The sequence below is a fragment of the Pteropus vampyrus genome, unplaced genomic scaffold, assembly GCF_000151845.1.
Source record: "Pteropus vampyrus isolate Shadow unplaced genomic scaffold, Pvam_2.0 Scaffold260, whole genome shotgun sequence".
Taxonomy (NCBI): domain Eukaryota; kingdom Metazoa; phylum Chordata; class Mammalia; order Chiroptera; family Pteropodidae; genus Pteropus; species Pteropus vampyrus.
In genome coordinates this window covers 1678044-1695918 of record NW_011889041.1, presented here as the reverse complement: position 1 = coordinate 1695918, position 17875 = coordinate 1678044, and the positions used below count along the sequence as shown (strand labels likewise).

Below are 17875 nucleotides of genomic sequence, written 5' to 3'. Positions count from 1 at the left end.
TTTAAGGTATATAACATAAGATTTGAAACATTGCAAAATAACAACAGCATTAGCTAATATCTCTATCCTGTCATATGATTAATATTTTTTTTTTGAGGTGAGAACATTTAACATCAATTAGCAACTCTTATGTACATAATACAGTATTATTAGCTGTAATCACCATGCTGTACATTAGATTCTCAGAACCTGTTAATCTTTTTCTTACAGTGAAAAATTTTAATATTTAGAATTAGCTAGCTGGACTCAGTTTAGATAATTTCGTCAGCAACATCCAAAAAGCATCATAGTCAGGAACCAGTCAAATATATGCCTTCTCTCCATGAGGCCTGACCAAGGTGTTGACTTTGGCCACGTCAATGTCAGAGCTTCTCCATAACCTGTTTGATCTGGTACTTGTTGGCCTTGACATCTACAATGAACATAAGCATATTGTTTATGGCTGACTCAGTAGTCAGGGGGAGTTTGATGATGGCATAGTGCTCAAATTTATTTTTCCTGGGGGTGCTCTTCCAAGAATATTTGGGTTGCCCTCAGAGCCACAGTGTCTTGGGCTGTTAGAAGATGGGTGATGTGTGTATCTTGTTTATTTCGTGGCTGTGGATGCCTTTCAACTCTGCTTCCTTTGCCTTCAAGGGCTTCGCTTTGGCTTCGGCTTTAGGAGGGGCTTCCTTCTTCGCTTTCGGCTCCATCATCGCAGAAAGGGAGAAACTGTTAATCTTATAACTGGACACATATGCCCTTTGACCAATATCTTCTTAATTCTCCCACCCCTCAGCCCCTGGTGAGCATCACTCAACTCTCTTTCTCTGAGTTCTGATTTTTTGGATTCCACATATAAAGGATATCGTGCAGTATTTGTCTTTCTCCGACTGGTCTCACTTAGTGTAATGGCCTCAAGTTTCATCCAAGTTGTCACAAAAGACAAGATTACCTTCTTTCTCATGGCTGAAATATTCCATGTGTGTGTTTATGGACATATACACACATACATGCACATACACATACACATACATACATATATACACACTCACACACATACATACATGTAGGTGCATATGCATATATTTTCACATCTTTATTCAACTGCTGATAGACACAGTTTTCAGATCTTGGTTATTGTGAATGCTGCAAGAACATGGGGTGCAAATGTATTTTCAAATTCATGTTTACGTTTTCGTTCAATAAATACCCAGAAGTAGAATACCTGGATCATATAGCAGTCTTACTTTTAATTTTTTGAGGAACCTCTGTACTGTTTTCCATGGTGGCTGCACCAATCTATATTCCCATCAACAGTACATAAGGGTTCCCTTTTCTCCACATTCTTGTCAACACTTGTTATTTGTCTTTTTCATAATAGCCATTCTAACAGGCATGAAGTGATATTTCATTGTGCTTTTGATTTTGATTTCCCTGATGATTAATGGTGTTGAGTCCCTGTTCATGTACCTGTTGGCCATCTGTAAGTCTTCTTTGGAAAAAATTCTATTCAGATCCTCTGCCCATTTTTTAATGATTGTTTTTGCTATTGAGTTATGAATTCTTTATATATTTTAGATATTAACATCTTGTCAGATATGTGCTTTGCAAATATTTTCTGCCATGCAAATATTTTCTGCCATACAGTAGGTAACCTCGTCATTTTGCTGATGGTATCTCTTGCTGTGCAGAAGCTTTTTAGTTTGATGTAATCCCACTTTTTATTTTTGCTTTTGTTGCCTTTGCCCTAGGAGATATATCCAAAAATATTGCTAAAACCAATGTCAAATGCATTTCTGAATCTAATGAGATGATCATGTGATTTTTATCTTTCACTTTGTTAATGAGGTGTAACACGTTGACTGATTTGTTGATCGACATCAATCATCTGCGCAACACAGAAATAAATCCCACTTGACCATGGTGTATGATCTTTCTAATGTATTGCTGAATTAGGTTTGCTAATATTCTGTTGAGTATTTTTGCATCTATGTTCACTGGAGATATTGGCAAGTAAATTTTTTGTGTATGTGGAGTCCTTGTCAGGTGTTGATTTCAGGGTAATGCTGGCTTCATAAAGTTAATTTGGAAGCATTCCCTCCCTTCCAATTTTTTTGGATCATTTGAGAAGGATAGGTACTAAATCATCTTTGAATGTTTGGTAGAATTCACCAACGAAACCATCTGGTCCTGAACTTTTTACTCTTTTGGGAAGCATTTTGGTTACTGATTCATTCTTCTTGGTAGTAACTGGCTTATTCAGATTTTCTATTCATAGTTCAGTTTTGTCACTCAAATATTTGTGATTTTCCAAGCAGCCTATTTTATTTATAATGGCTCCCAGTAGTTGAAGATGTGCCAAGACCAGTCAATGTCCTAAAGGGGAGGATCTCAGCACCAAGATTTAGGCCGATTAAAAGCTAGCCTCTTAGGCAGCAGCTTTTAAAGTATGCAAATATATACCATTCTATGGGACTGCGAGTGTAAGCCCCACTGGCAGCCATGGACAGGTGATCTGGAGGCGTCCTATGGTGCATATGAATGTGTAAGCTCTTTTCTGGGAGATCACCAGTAAGCTGTAGCGAAGCCAAGGGAGAGCACAAAGATAGCGTTCCCTGGCCTAATAAGTCCCCTGAGAGCAGTTCACAGGCCTCTAGATGTGTGCCAAATCTGAAACCTGACCCTCAGGCCAAAGCTTTGGGATGAGCAAAGAAGTTTTTTTCATAGAAACTGTGACTATGTTTCAGTCTGAAATCTGGACAGTGCTGCGGAAGTGGTAGCCTGCCAAGAACTGTCTCTCTAATTGTTACAATCCCATTGACCTGAGAACACAAGCCTCATTGACCACTAGAGCCAAGCAATCAACAGGCATCCCCTAGGCAGTAGCCACAAAAACTGGGGCACCAGATGCTTGTTAAAGCTACACTCTGGAAGATAATGGCCTTCTGAAGCTCAGCTTGGTAAAGTACACAGATAGTTCCCACTCTTGGGGGTCCCTGTAAAGAATTACAGTCAGCCCTTAGGTGTATTTACTTAGAAGCCTGCACCTCACATTGCAGTTACGGTAATAGAAAGACTAAGCTCCTGGGTTTGTTGCTTCTTGTTGTGCCCTGTGTGTGTGTGAAGGGGGGGTAGAAGCTGTTTAAAAACTCATTTTTGGTTTAAGTCCTATGGGACCCACAGGCATAAAGTCCACTAGCCACTAGAGCCAAGCAATACAGAGGTGTCCCCTGGTGTCCCCTGATGGAAGCCAAAAGACTTAGGGGATCCTGGAGAGCTGGAACAAGAGAAGGGAAAGCACAAAGGGTGAGTCCATCTGCCTCTGTTCTCTAAGAGCATCTCCGCAGGTCCAAAGCTGTGTGCCAGACCTGAAGCCTGCCCCTCAGGTTGAAGCTCCTAGACAAATAGGCCTCTTCCACAGAAAGATAGAGAGTGTTTCAATCTGATGTCTGTGCAGTGTTCTATGAGTGGTAGTCTGCCAAGAATTGTCTCTCTGATTGTTATAATCCCATGGAACCCAGGATTGCAAGTGCCCCTGACTTCCAGAGTCAGGAGATAAAAGGGGACATCCCCTGAGCAGCAGCCATAAAACCCAGGGCATCAGTCATGTGTAAAAGCTCCTCTCTGGGAGAAACTAGTACTCTGGAGCATGGCCGAGGGAGACCATAAAGATGGCACCCACCAATAGAAAAAAATGAAGGAAAAATAATCTCCTGCCAGCTGGAATGAGACAGAGGGGAAACAAATAAATAGCACTCACAGGAAAAGGGAAGAAAATGGTGCCCACTGCTCCAGTGAGGAATAGGGAGAGAATGGAGATGGTGCCTACCAGCAAGCAGGCCCCTAGAGGTGTGATAAATTAGATGCCTGCCTCTCAGGCTGACACTTTAAGTTTAGCAAATGAACCTCAATAACATAATGTCTGGGCACCTGTCAATCAGTTGATTCTGTGCTGAGCCTTTGGATGAGTGAGTCCAAGCACGCAAGGCCATTAAGAGCTGTTTGTTTAGCCTGTAGTTCTCATGGACTTGAGCTTTGTTGGTTTTTAAAACTAGAGTTTTAGGGGCTCATCTCTTAAGTGCAGGTCTTAAAAACTGGGTGCCTCATGTGGGGTTCAAACCTTTTGCTCCTCAGGGAGAAACTCCAGGTTTTGAATTCCTTCCCAATTCTGAGTTGCTTCAGTGATAGAGTTCATAGTGCGATTGTGTCCCTACTGGCTTCGATGTGGACCTCTAGTTCGCCAGATTCATAGGAGTTGTGAAGACTATTTTTAGTATTTTTTTCAGAAGGTATTCCATATATAGCTGCAGATCTGGTATGTCTGAGGGAGAAGGTGAGCCCAGAATCCTTCTACATTTGTCATCTTGAATCAAAACCCTGCATAGTCTTTTAATTTTTGTTTAGTTAATTATTGGCATATTTATTTTGACTACAGACCACACATGATACTTAAGGATAGGGAAAGCAAACCTCTTGAAAAGTATGTATTTAATGGGGAGTTATGTAGACCTATATTTAGTTGTGCATATTTCCTTTATTCTCTAATTAATTTTATGAGTTTCAATCCAGGGCTTTTAGGATAGTATTTGAACTTGGATCAAATATATTAATGCTGAATAGAGAAATTTAGTGGAAACAAAAAACTGGGAAAAAAAGACAAAAAACTTTTTGGGGGGGGAAAAAACACCCTCAAATAGTAGTTTGAAGCAAAGGAACAAGCTATATGAAGTAGGGAGCAACTGGCAGATTGAATCACCATGGAAGATAGAGTGAGGAATAACAAGTTCAAATCACGGGTATATTTTACTACTACTCTATATACCTTGAGGATACTACAAAATAGAGGCAGCATCTACAAACTGTTGATCATGAAGCCAGGCATTTATGCAATGACCCCAAAGGTCACTTATTGATAACATAAAAATAATGCAAAAATAGTTGTGTTCTTATTTCCTTGATTATTTGAAAAATTTAATGCAGAGGGAGGGAGGAAAAAAAGGAGTGCTTGAGCAAGCACAAGAGCTAGTTAGCAGAGGGGTGGGGAACAGACTGAAGGGAGAGAGAGAGAGGAGATGGGAGAGGAGGAGAAGAAATTACTTGCTACTGTTTGCTAATATTTACTGGCCAAATAGAACTAATGTGAAAGGGTACAAATTATAAAATGCAGTGTAAACAAAGAATCCAGGGCATTTCTTCTGTCATGTGGTTGATACAGGTGTATATTCACCTTTCGGCACATGTGGGAAATGAAAATTCTATTCTTTATTCAAATGCCATCATGTTATTTACAGCTAGATGTGGAGGTTTCATATTTATCATCATGAAGTATAAAGCCAAATGTCCCCTTTTCGGGAGCACCAAAGATTAACAGATTAGAATGTTTTCCACATGTCCATTTTTGGTGTCAAGAGCATTTTAAAGTTTTCCAGTTTCTGCAGTTGAGCCAGATGTCAGTGGGTCCCGCAGTGAAATGAAATTGGCAGAGTAGCCTTTCCATGACCCCGGGTTGTTTTATCAGGGATCAGTTTAATGTCTAAGAGCCATTCCTTGCTGAAGACTATAAAGTTTTGGGGTCCATTCTGCCATAATTACAAAAATCTGCTGACTTGGTTGAACCACTGAAACCCAGCAATATATCTTACAACTTTTCTCACATAGTGCTGTAATTGTTGTTTGTGTTGGCGCAAGACAAGTAAAGGGTCTCATTTCTACAGTAAGTTTCTGGTCTTTGGTTTCAGAAACATCAGTAGAGAATATTTTACCAGCCACATTTTTTGTTGTGTAAATAATCTTGGTGATTTACCCTATAAGTCCCTCCACTTTGTTCTCAAATGACCACAGGCTTAAAGATATCAGTTGGACACTTTCTAAAATAACAATAGGAGTTAACATCACGGTTTTGTTTTTTTAATTTCAATTAATAGCTTTGGTTTAGAATCATGCCAAAAGTCCAAATGTCATTACACTGACATTTTTCATTCTTTTTTTATTTAACTTTTAAATTCTGTTATTTTTTCATGTGAAAAGTATATTTAAAGTAGACCATTTAAAATATAATAAAATTAATACACTTCTTACCAGTTTAAGAAATAGAGCATCATCAATATTTTTGAATCTCTCTAAGCTCTCCTTAACTACATGTCTGTTCCCCCAATCCCTGTAGAAAATTCTGCAAATCATTTTTTTGTTTTTCTTTATAGTGCTACAATATGATTGCTAATTTTAACTGTTTTTGAACTTTATATAACCTGAGTATTACTTTATGTATTCTTCAATAATTTGCTTTTCTCCACCTACTATTATGTTTTTGAGATCTATCATGTTGCACATAGCTCTAGATAGTCTTTATCATGGAATATGTCATTGTGTAAATATGCAATACATTAGCCAATTAATTTGACATGGATATTGGAACTAATTCAGTTTTTATTATGAACAAATTTGCAAAAACACTTTTGCCATGCCTCCTGCTGTTCATATACAAGAGATTTACTGAGCTTATACTAATAAATTAATTGCTGGATTACAGAATTTGCAAATGCTCAATATTACTATAAAGAGCAACATTGTTCAAAAGTGGGTGTATTGTCACATATTCTCACCAGCAGTATGTGACATTTTCTGTAAATTTATACCATTACCAATACTGGATATCATCTGACTTTAAAATTTTTGCCAATATGTCAGGTATAAAATGATATCACTCTTTTTAATGTGCATTTTTATTAATTGCAAGGTTGAATATATTTTATGTTTCTGTGGCATTTGTATTCCTTTTTGCGTGTAATATCTAATTAAGTCCTTTGAATATTTCCTACTGGTTTCTTTCAGTTTTTTTTTTTTATTAAAAACTATAACATATATAGAGAGAAGAGTACAAATCATAAGTATACAGGTCAATAAGAATTATTAATGTAAAAAAAACCCACATTAGAAAATAGAATATTACCAGCACAAGGTGACACTCCCTTCATGTCCCTCTCCTATATTATTTTGTTCCCATCTTAACATCTATCACTCTAGATTAGTTTTGTTATGCTTTTGAATGTTATATAAATGTAATCTTATATACTTTATCATATCTGGTTTCTCATTCAACATTTTAACTCAATCATGTTGCATATAGCAGTGTCATTTTAATTCTCATAAATGATAAATGTAGATATCAAAACCTATATATAAATTCTATTACTAACGTACATTTGAGTTCCTTTCAATTTGGGGTATTTCAAATAGTAACAATGCGAACATTCTTGAACATATCTTTTGGTGAATATATGTATATGTTTGTTTGTATAAATTTAGGAATGGACTTGCTGGGTTCTAAAGTATGTGTATGTTACAAAGTAAAGGTACCAATTTAAACCCCCAGCAGCACTGGCTGAAACTGTGCTTGTGTTCCACATTCTTATCAATATGTATAAGACTTCATAATTTTAGCAACTCTTGTGGCTATATAGTGGTATCTCATTGTGGTTTTACTTTACATTGATGACTAGTGAAATCGAGTACTTTTTCATAGCTTAATGGTCATTAGTATAATTTCTTTTGTGAAATGTCTCCTCTAGTCATTTGTCCATTAGTCTATTGGGTTATCAATCTTTATTCATGTCATAAATTGGAAGTTCTATATGTATTCAGTATACTATTCCTTTGTCAGATATATGAACTGCAAATACCTTTCCCCACATTGTGGCATTTTCACTCTTATAACTTATTTCTTTTTGTTTTAATAAACTATTTTGGTAAAGTTTTATATTTGCTGGAAAAAAAGTGAAGTTAGGACAAAGAGTTACCATATTAACAATACTTTTTATCATATTCAATTTCTCCTATTAACATCCTTCATTAATATGTATTCTGCTGTCATTGGATGTAGTATTCTACAAATGTCAATTAGAACAAATTGATAGTGTTGTTCCAACAGGTATATCTTTACTGATATTCTGCCTGCTCGAACTATCAATTATTAAAAATAGTATTCAAAGTCCCAATTATAAGAGTGAATTTTGTCTATTTCTTCTTTTAGTTCTATTAGTTTTCCCTCATGAATTTTGATGCTAGGCTGTTTAGATGCATAGACATTTTCTTCCCTTTCTTTCGTATGTAGATGCCATTAAAGCCCTTAACATATTATTCAGTTACTTTAAATTCTCTGTCTGATTTCCTGACATACAGTTTTCACTCTCTATGAAGAATGTCTTAATCTTTCTAGGAGGGCAAATGCACTAATGATGAAATCCCTCAGTTTTTGTTTGAGAGAGCACTTCTTTCTCTTAAAAAGTAATTTTGTTGAATATAGAATTCTAGCTTTTTTCTTTCAACACTTTAAATATTTCACCCCACTCTCGTGTTGCTTGCATGGTTTCTGATGGGAAATCCAATGTAATTCTTATCTATGTTTCTCTATAGGTAAGATGTTTATGTTCTTCTGGCTTCTTTCAAGATTTTGTCTTTGGATTTCTTCAATTAGAATATAATATTCATAGATAGATATTTTAATTTTTACCCTGCTTGGTTTTCTTTGAGCTTCCTGGATTAGTAGTTTAGTGTCTGTCGTTAATTTTACAATATCCTCAGCTGTTATTGCTTCAAATATTTCTTCTACTCTTCATTTTCTTCTCCTGTTATTACAACACATATGTTATACCTTTTAAAATCATCCCACAGTTCGTGTAGTCTTCTTTTCTTTGTGTTTCAGTTTTATGAAGTTTCTTTTTAAATTAAGTTTATTGGGGTGACAATGGTTAATAAAATATAGTTTCAAGTGTACAGTTCTATAATACATGATCTTATATTGCATTGTGTGTTCACCACGCAAAGTCAGATCTCCTTCTGTCACCATATACTTGACCCCCTTTACCCTTATCTACCTCCCCAGTCCCTCTGGTAACCACTAAACTGTTGTCTGTGTCTATGAGGTTTTGTTTGTCTTGTTCGCTTGTTGCTTTCAGTTTTATATCCCACATATGAGTGAAATCATAACATTAACTTTTTCTGTCTGACTTGTTTTGTTTAGCATGATAATCTCAAGATCCACCCATGTTGCCGCAAATGGCAGTATTTCACTTTTATGGCTAATATTCCACATTTACATATTTTTAAGCTTGCTGATTGTCTCCTTGGGCATGTACTGATGAGACTACCAAGGCATTCTTCATTTCTGTTATAGTTACTTTAAAAAAAATCTAGTATTTTCTTTCAATTCTTTCTTAGAGTTTCTACCTCTCTGCTTATATTCCTCTTTTTCTACTGTTGCTATTTAAGACTTTAACATTATTCACAGTTAATTTAAATTTCCTATCTGAGCATACTTTCATCTATAGCATATCCAAGTCTAATTCTGAAGTTTGCTTTGGCCAAATAAGTGTGAGAATCTGGCTAAGAGTTTGGGCTGTGGTTAATGTTTGTTGTTGCTAAACAGCCAGAGGCTTCGAATTTTTCTAGTTTCCTTGATTTTTATCTTCCTTCTTTCTTTTTTGTTGTTTCTGTACGTCCCTGACAGCCTGTTTCTTGTTTTTTTTTTTTTTTTTTTTTTTTTTTAGCTATAATTCAGTTACTATACTACAGAATTGTTGATATGGTGATAACGTATAGGAGAAGGCAGGCATTCTATAATTTTATGATTAAATCTCATGTTTTTAGTAGGCCTGTATCTCAGGAAGTGACCTTCACAAGTGTTTCTTCAGCAGTATCAATTTGTCTACCCCTTTGGTGAGACATGAAGTCAATTGGGGACTGTAATGGGATGAATGCCCTTCACCAGCTGGGGTAAGACTCTGATAAAGTCTTCTTCCCTAGAGAATAGGCTGTTGTATGGGGAATGCTCTGGTAATATTACACAGTGATTATTCTTCCCTTCTTCTTTCCCTAACCACTGGAGGATCTTTTTCATACCCTAATTCTTAGAACCTGGTGGAGTTTCTGGAGGTAAAACTCATGACATTTTGGTGATTCCTCTTAGACTCTGTCTGGCTCTAGGAGTTTCTCAGTCTCATGCTTATTTAGACTCAGCCTCCAGCAATTTGTCAAAATAATCATTTTAAGTGTTCGTACCAGGTAAGGGGATCTTGGTTGTACATCTCTGGTTTTGCCTGTCTCTCCAGATCAGGGTGGAAGTTTTGCCCTATAATCTTAGTTTTCTGATGAGGGTAATTTCAAAGTTTTAACATGTGGAGCAGATACCAGAATGTCATGATGTATCTTTTCATGAACAGAAAATTCTAATTTTAATGGAGCCTGTTTATCAATTTTTTCCTATCTTGTTAGCCCTTTATTATATAATATGTAATATAATCTCTGCCAGTGCAAATGTTATGTAATAAATCTCTGCCCATGTAAAATATTTTTCCTCAAGTCATTTACTTCCATATTATAAACCACCAGGACTTGATTTTATGTACAGATGGAAGTAAAAGAGTTAAGATTTTTCTTCTTTGCGGATATACAAATGAACAAGCACCATTTATTTAAAAGATCATGTTTCTCTTACTAAATTGTAGTGATGCCTTTATCACAAACCGAGCGACTATATATAAATATCAGCTTTCTATTTTGTTCTCTTAATCATTACCTCTGCTAGGCTAATACAAGACATTTCATAACAGGTTGAAGAAACTGCCTCAATGTCAGTATTTCAGCTTTTTGTCCATATTGGTTAAGCCAGTCTCTCACAGTTTTTTGTTTTCGGTTTGATACACAGACATTCTTAAGCAGCCATTCTTTTTGCAGTAAAGAGTTATCCTCACAATAACTCAGCATTTTTCCTACAGTAAATCAGTATGGCAACTATGGTTTTAAACGCTATTCATTAGCTTCCTCATAGCACATTTAGTCTCATTTATGAACACAGCCAATGTGCAACTACGCCCTCCTTTGACATAGGAAGATTTTCTGACAAACAGACAAAACTAGAGGTGAATTAAAGATCCTTGACTGCCCGCATATACCGTTAACCTCATGTCTGATTTTTTAATGTGGACACGACATTCCTTTCCAGGTCAGTACGAAGTCCTTCTAGGCCACCTTCGGTTCCATGCATACTAATGATTTCTCATTGTTGATGTGAATTTTCTCGGTTATATGCACTTTTCATTCAAGAAAGCACTATATCCTCTTATCCTTTCATTATTACTATTCCGTCTTATTCATTTTATCTTTATAATAAGAAATGTTATCTTGATAAGTTTCCCAGATTTGAAATTCCTGTTTCAGATTGCCTTGGCTATTTTAGATTATTTGCAGTCCAATATCAATTTTAGAATCTACTTGCACTGAATCCATAGATCGATTTTGTGAAAATTAATCAGAAATTTATTTTATCTCCCCATTTATTTAAATCTTTAAAAACATCTTTCCATAATATTATATATTGCTTTCTATAAAGCAGTATTATATCTCTGTTGTTAGATTTATTCTTTATTATTTGATATTTTAACATTACAAATGGAAATTTCATAATGAAATATTTGTTACTAGTATATACAGAAGTACTATTGATTTTTATATGCTATTCATATTCTGTAGCTTTGCTAAATTTACTTATTAATTTTATCTAAAAATACTTTTGAGATTTTGAATATACAATTATGACATGTGAATAATAATTTTATGTCAGCCATTCTAATTTGTATACCTTATACTTCTTTCCTTTATTGCTCTGGCTAGAATCTCCTACTTTGTTAAACATGTCAAATAATTTTCTACATAGTTTAAGATAATATAAGATTTTTCTTATTTTATTAATGAGATAATTCCACTGATTGATTTTTAGAATGTTAAAATTTCTGGAATAAACACAACTTGGTAGAAGTGAATTAGTTTTTGTATATGTCACTGGATTACATTAGAAATATTTTATTTAAAATATCAAGAAATAGATTAGGCCGTGATTTTTCTTTCTTGTAATGTCCTTGTACAATATTGATGCAAGATTATACTAGACTCATGAAATAATTTGAGAGGGGGAGAACAGTGAAATTCAACTTGATATTACACTAGGGCCTCAATAGCAACTACTGTTTATTACTCTTAAAGTAGTAAAAGTTACTATTCCTAAAGTAACTTAAGATTTTGCTCCCCTAGTGATTAGTACCAGTTTTTAAATTATAGGTAAGAAAACAAAAATTAGAAAAGCAACACCTAATACACCTCTAAGATAAGTATATTAATAAGATATGATTTATACATATTATGCATAAAAATAATCATGTCTTTTCCTTTTTAACCTTTTAACGTAGTAATTTCTAATAAATTTTCTAATATTGAACCTAATTTGCATTCCTAGACTATGTTATCTTTTTACATATTACTGGATTTCCCTAATATTTTAGTCGAGATTTGGCATCAATATTTATGAGCGAAAGTGGACATAATTTTTCTTTTATATACTATACTTATTTGATTTAGGAACCAAGAGTATATTACTGGTGTGAAACAAAATGGGAGTAGGTTCTGTATTTCAATATTCACTGAAAATATTTGTGTAATCCTGAAACTACCTGCTTATAGGTGAGTTACTATAACTCACCTATAAAATAATTTGGGTCTGATGTTTTCAATGTAAACTAATGATTTGATGAGGTTTTTTTCATTTCTGATAATTTATACCATTCTATGTATTTTCTTTTTCACCTGTTTTCAAATATGTTGGCATAACCTTTTCATAAGAATTGCATATTATGTTTTGATCTTTGCTACATCTGTAATTTTGTACCCATTTGCATTCCTTCCATCTTCTTATCACGCCTTATGACATAAAAAAATAAGACAATGTGAAGAGGATCATGAAACAATTTAAAATATCTCAGAAAAAAATAATCAATTTTGTATAGAATTTGAAATTTACCTGAATTTCCACAAAAAATTTAAACTGGAGAGAAGTAAAAGAAAGAATAAAATAGGAGTACAGATGAATGAGCTTATGAGTTTGATCTGTCAGATATGGCAAAAAGAAATCTTACTCATTTTTAGAGCAGCAACTTATTTGGGTAAAATGATTATAAAGACAAGTATGTGTTTAAGAATAATAAATTTATTATTAAAATATGGCATAGAAACAAGAGAAATATTCAAATATATTAATGTTCTTGAAACTGTTATTTAGAGAAACAAAAAACAGAAATGAATCTGTTAATAATCACATCGATATTAAAAATTTAATATAGGTTTTTTCAATGACATATCAATACTCTCAAATCACTAGTGAGGAACCACTGCAGGTCTGTCTCCTTGTCTTCTATGGAGTCAAAATTTGTAGTTGAAGTGGACCTCTTAACTACTTATTATTAAGCTAATTTTTTTCAGTCTTGTTGAGATATAACTGACATGCAATCCTATATAAGTTTAAAATGTACAACATAATAACTGGTTTACATTTACTGTAAAATAATTATCTCAATACTTTTAGTTAGTATCCATCATCTCATATATATTCACAATAAAAATTTACTTTTGCATATTCAAGAGCTTATTAAACAAAACCATTTCATCAAATAAATTTCTAGTCATACAAGAGATAAAGAAAAAAATTTCCTTGTGCTAAGAACTCAGGATTTTCTCTTAACTCTCATATGTCACACAACACTAGTAACTACAGTCATCAAGTTGTACGTTACATCCCTAGTAATTATCTTGTGATAGCAGTTTACACCTCTGGACCCCCTTTCTCCAATTCCCCATGCACCCCCACCTCTGGTACCCACAAATCTGATTACTTCTGTATGAATTTCAGTTTTTTGATTCCTCATTGAGATCATATGGTATTTGAGTATTTATCTTTTTTTATCTGACTTACTTTCACTCAGCATAATGGTCCCTCCCTGTTACAAATGGCGGGATTTTCATGTTTTGTTTTGTTTTTTTGTATAGCTGTATAATATCCCATTGTGTATATGTGCGCGCATACACAACTTCTTTATCCAGTCATCCATCAGTGGACACTTATGTTGTTTCTGTATCTTAGTTATTGTAAATAATGCTGCTATGAACATGGGGGAGCAGATATCTTTTCAAGTTGGCATTTAGATTTGCTTTAGCTATATTCCCAGAAGTTGAATTTCTGAATTATATGCTAGTTCTATTTGTAAAAATTTTTTGAGGATCCTTTATACTGTTTTCCACAGTGTCTGCAACAGTTTAATGCCAGAAATAGTGCACAAGGGTCCCCTTTTCTTCCCATCCTTGCCAGCACTTCTCTTGTCTTTTGGATGATGGCCATTCTATCAGGCATGAGGTGATATCTCACTGTGATTTCGATTTATATTTTCTTAATGACTCACAATGTTGAATATCTTTTCATGTACCTGTTGGCCTTTTGCATAGCTTCTTTGGAAAGATGTCTGTTTAGGTCTTTTGGCAACTTTTAAATTGGATTATTTCTGTTTTTTGCAATTGCATTTATGACTTATTTATGTATTTTGGATATTAACTCTTTAACATATACATATTTTTATAATTCCACAGGTTGACATTTTACATTGTTTCTTTTGCTGTGCAGAAGAAGCTTTTTAAGTTTGATGTATTATTTAATATTTTATTTTGTTGTTTGTGTTTTAGGTATATCATGGCCAAAACCCGTGTCAAGGAGCTTTTTTTCTATATTTTCTTTTAGGAGTTTCATGGTTTCAGGTCTTAGATTTGTGTTTAATCTATTTTGAGTTAATTTTTGTAAGTGGTATAAAATGAGGGTCCAGTGTCATTTCTTTACATGTGAATATCCAATTTTCTCAGGACTATTTATTAAAGAGGCTGTCCTTTATCCATTGAGTATTCTTGGTTCCCTTGTCAAATTCTAGTTGACTGTAACATGCTTTGGCTTATTTCTGGGCTATTCATTCTATTCCATTGATATGTGTCTGTTTTTATATTAGTGCCATATTGTTTTGATTACTGTAACTTTATTGTATAGCTTGAAATCAGGAAGTATGTCCCACTTTGTTCTTCTGTATCATGATTGATTTGGCTATTCTTTTGTTGTTTACACAAACTTTATGATTGTTCTTTTTTTATTTCTGTAAAAATCACCATTAGAATCTTATTAGAGATTTCATGAACCTATAGGTGGCTTTGGTAATTGGAACATTTTAACAATATTCTTCCAATCCATGAACACAGGGTACCTTTCCATTTATTTGTGTCTTCTTTGATTTCTTTCATCAATATCTGATAATTTTCAGGGTACAGATCTTTCATTCTCTTAGTTGCATTTATTGCTATGTTTCATCCCATCGTAAGTAGGATCATTTTATTTCATTTTCAGATAATCCATTAGTGTATAGTAACACTACTATTTTTTAAATGTTGATTTTGTATCCTACAACTTGACTGAATTTGTTGATTAGATTTAGGTTTTTTTGGTGTAGTCTTTAAGATTTTTAATACATAAAATCATATCATCTTCAAATAGAGAAAATTTTATTTCTTCCTTTCCAATTCTAATATTTTTTTTCTTGCTTGATTGCTCTGGGCTTCCAGTACTATGTTTAATGGGAATGGTAAGAGTAGGCACCCTTGTGCTGTTTTTGATCTTAGAAGAAACATTTTAAACTGTTCACCAATGAGTATATTAATTGTAAGTGAATTATGCACTACCATTATCATATTACAGAGTCCAATTGACTATATATTTACCATTACCAGTAAGCTTTATCCTGCCTTCTCATGTTATGATGTTAATTAGCTTCCTTTTAGTTACACTCAGATAACTCCTTTTAGCATTTCTTGTGAGGCAGGTTTAGTGGTGAGGCGTTTCCACAGCCTTTGTTTGGGAAAGTCTTTGTCCCTACTTCATTTCTGGAGGACAGCTTCACTGTGTATACTATTCTTGGTTGAGTTTTTTTCCTTTCAATATTTTAAATATGTTATCCCATTTTCTTCTTGCCTGAAGAGTTTCTGTTGAGAACTCGGATATTTTTATGGGAATTCCCTTGTATGTAACTTCTATCTTTTCTCTTGCTGTTTTAAAAATTATTTTTGTCTTTAACTTTTGACTATTTATAATGTCTCAGCGTAGCCCTAGTTGGGTTCTTTGAGTCTCTTGGATCTGAATATCTATTTCTCTCCCCAGGTTTGGGAAGGTTTCAGCCATTAGTGCTTTAAATATACTGTCACTTTCTCTTCTGCTTCTGATATTATCATAATGGGAATATTGTTTCTTTTAATTGTGTCTCATAGTGTTTCATAGGCTTTCTTTACTTCTTTTCATTTTTTTCTTTTGTTCCTCTGAATTGATAATTTCAAATGTCTTATCTCCTAGATGGCTAATTCTTCTGCATGGTCAAAAAAGTTCTCTACTGAATTATTTTCAGTTATTGTATTTTTTAACTCTAGAACTTTTTTTCCTGATGGTTTTTATTTGCTGAACTTCTCATTTTGTTCATGCATTGTTTTCTAATTCCATTTAGTCCTTATGTTCTTGTATTTCACTAAACTTCTTAAAGAGAAGTATTCTAAATTCTTTGACATTTCATAGATCTCCATTTCTTTAAGGTCAGTTATTGAGTTTTATTGGTTCCCTTTGGTACTGTCAAATTTACCTGATTTCTAATGATCCTAATTCCTTTCACTGGTATCTGTGCATTTGAGCAAGTGGTCTCCATTTCTCAATGCTGCAGGTTTGCTTTGGCAGAGATAGTTTTTCACTGGTCACTTCAGTTTGGGTTTCTGGATGTGTCTGCTGGTAATGTCTTTGGGCAGGTGAGGCTTGCCATTAAGGTCTATTTTTGGTGAGTCAACTGTTTGGGCTCTGAGGACAGGGGTATACGAATGTGCCACTGGCTCAGAAAAGCTGGTTAGGACTGCTGGCTTGGTTCTCCACCCAAGTGAATCTGTAAAATGAGATCTCTGGTTGCCTGGATTCTCTAGTCAGGCTTACTAGACAGTCGTGACTGGGTACTATACTTAGCAGTAGTTGGCACTAAGAATTAGCTTCCCTGTTCTGGTGGGATAGCAGGAGGGGACATAGGTCTTGCATGGCTCACTGTTTAGGGGCTCAGTGAAGCAAGAGTGTGCACTGAACATCCTGGTTTTGCTCTGTAGACAGGAAAAGCTATGGACTATTTTCTCTATTGAAGTGCCACTGAACACAGGGCTGTCAAATGGGCTATATAGCTTCCTGTGTGTTCTAGTTAGGTTCCCTGGTCTAGTGGGCTGAGGGTTCTATTCAGCAATAAGTGGGGCTAAAAATTAGTTTCCCTGCCCTGGTATAGTGAGAGAAACTGATTCAGGGACAGTCTTGCTCTTCGTAGTCTTGACTCAAACCTTTCTGTGCCTCAAGTTCTCTGGCCATACAGGGCTAATGGCTTTTCTCAGGGTGTGATCAGCACTGCTTGTCCCTCTCTTGGCTCAAGAGTTCCTGGGTTAGGAAGCCTCCAGGTATTCTTGCCAGATCTTCCTCTCATATAGGACTAGGGGCCATGCTCTGTAGTGGGGGGGAGGGGGCGGGCTCCTACTCAGGCTCATACCTGAGCAAGACTGGGAGACCCAATTCACGTAACTCTCAAATTTTCCCAGTCAGGCACTGTGGTTGAGAGGGTCAGGGAGCCTAGTTCCTCAGTTGGTGGGGCAACAACTCAGCTCCTCTGTCTGGGTGTGGGTAGTCCAGGCTCCAGGACCAGCACTCCTTGTTTGGGGACCCAAATTAGGCAGACCTCAGCATGCCAAGTTCCCTGGTCAAACTGCACTACCTGTTTGTTTCTGCCCATGAGCAAAGCTACTGGTTGAGACTAGTATTTTGGCTCTGCAAGAAGAAACTTGGTCTCCCAAGATCCCAATGCTGGTTGTTGTTGGTCCTCTCCCCTCTTCTCTCTCACAATCAGAGTCTCAGTGGTTGAGCTCCATAGATTTTAATCCCAATGGGGTGAAACCAGAGTAGGAGCTCTCATAACACAACCCA

The 17875-nt window shown here is 35.2% G+C and overlaps 1 protein-coding gene and 1 pseudogene across 4 annotated transcripts in view; both read right to left on the bottom strand.

Annotated features, from left to right (window-relative positions):
• The window catches only part of HMGCLL1 (3-hydroxymethyl-3-methylglutaryl-CoA lyase like 1), a 167379-nt gene that overhangs the window by 34324 nt on the left and 115180 nt on the right, over positions 1 to 17875 (bottom strand). The window lies entirely within an intron of this gene.
• LOC105302081 lies at positions 233 to 692 on the bottom strand (annotated as a pseudogene).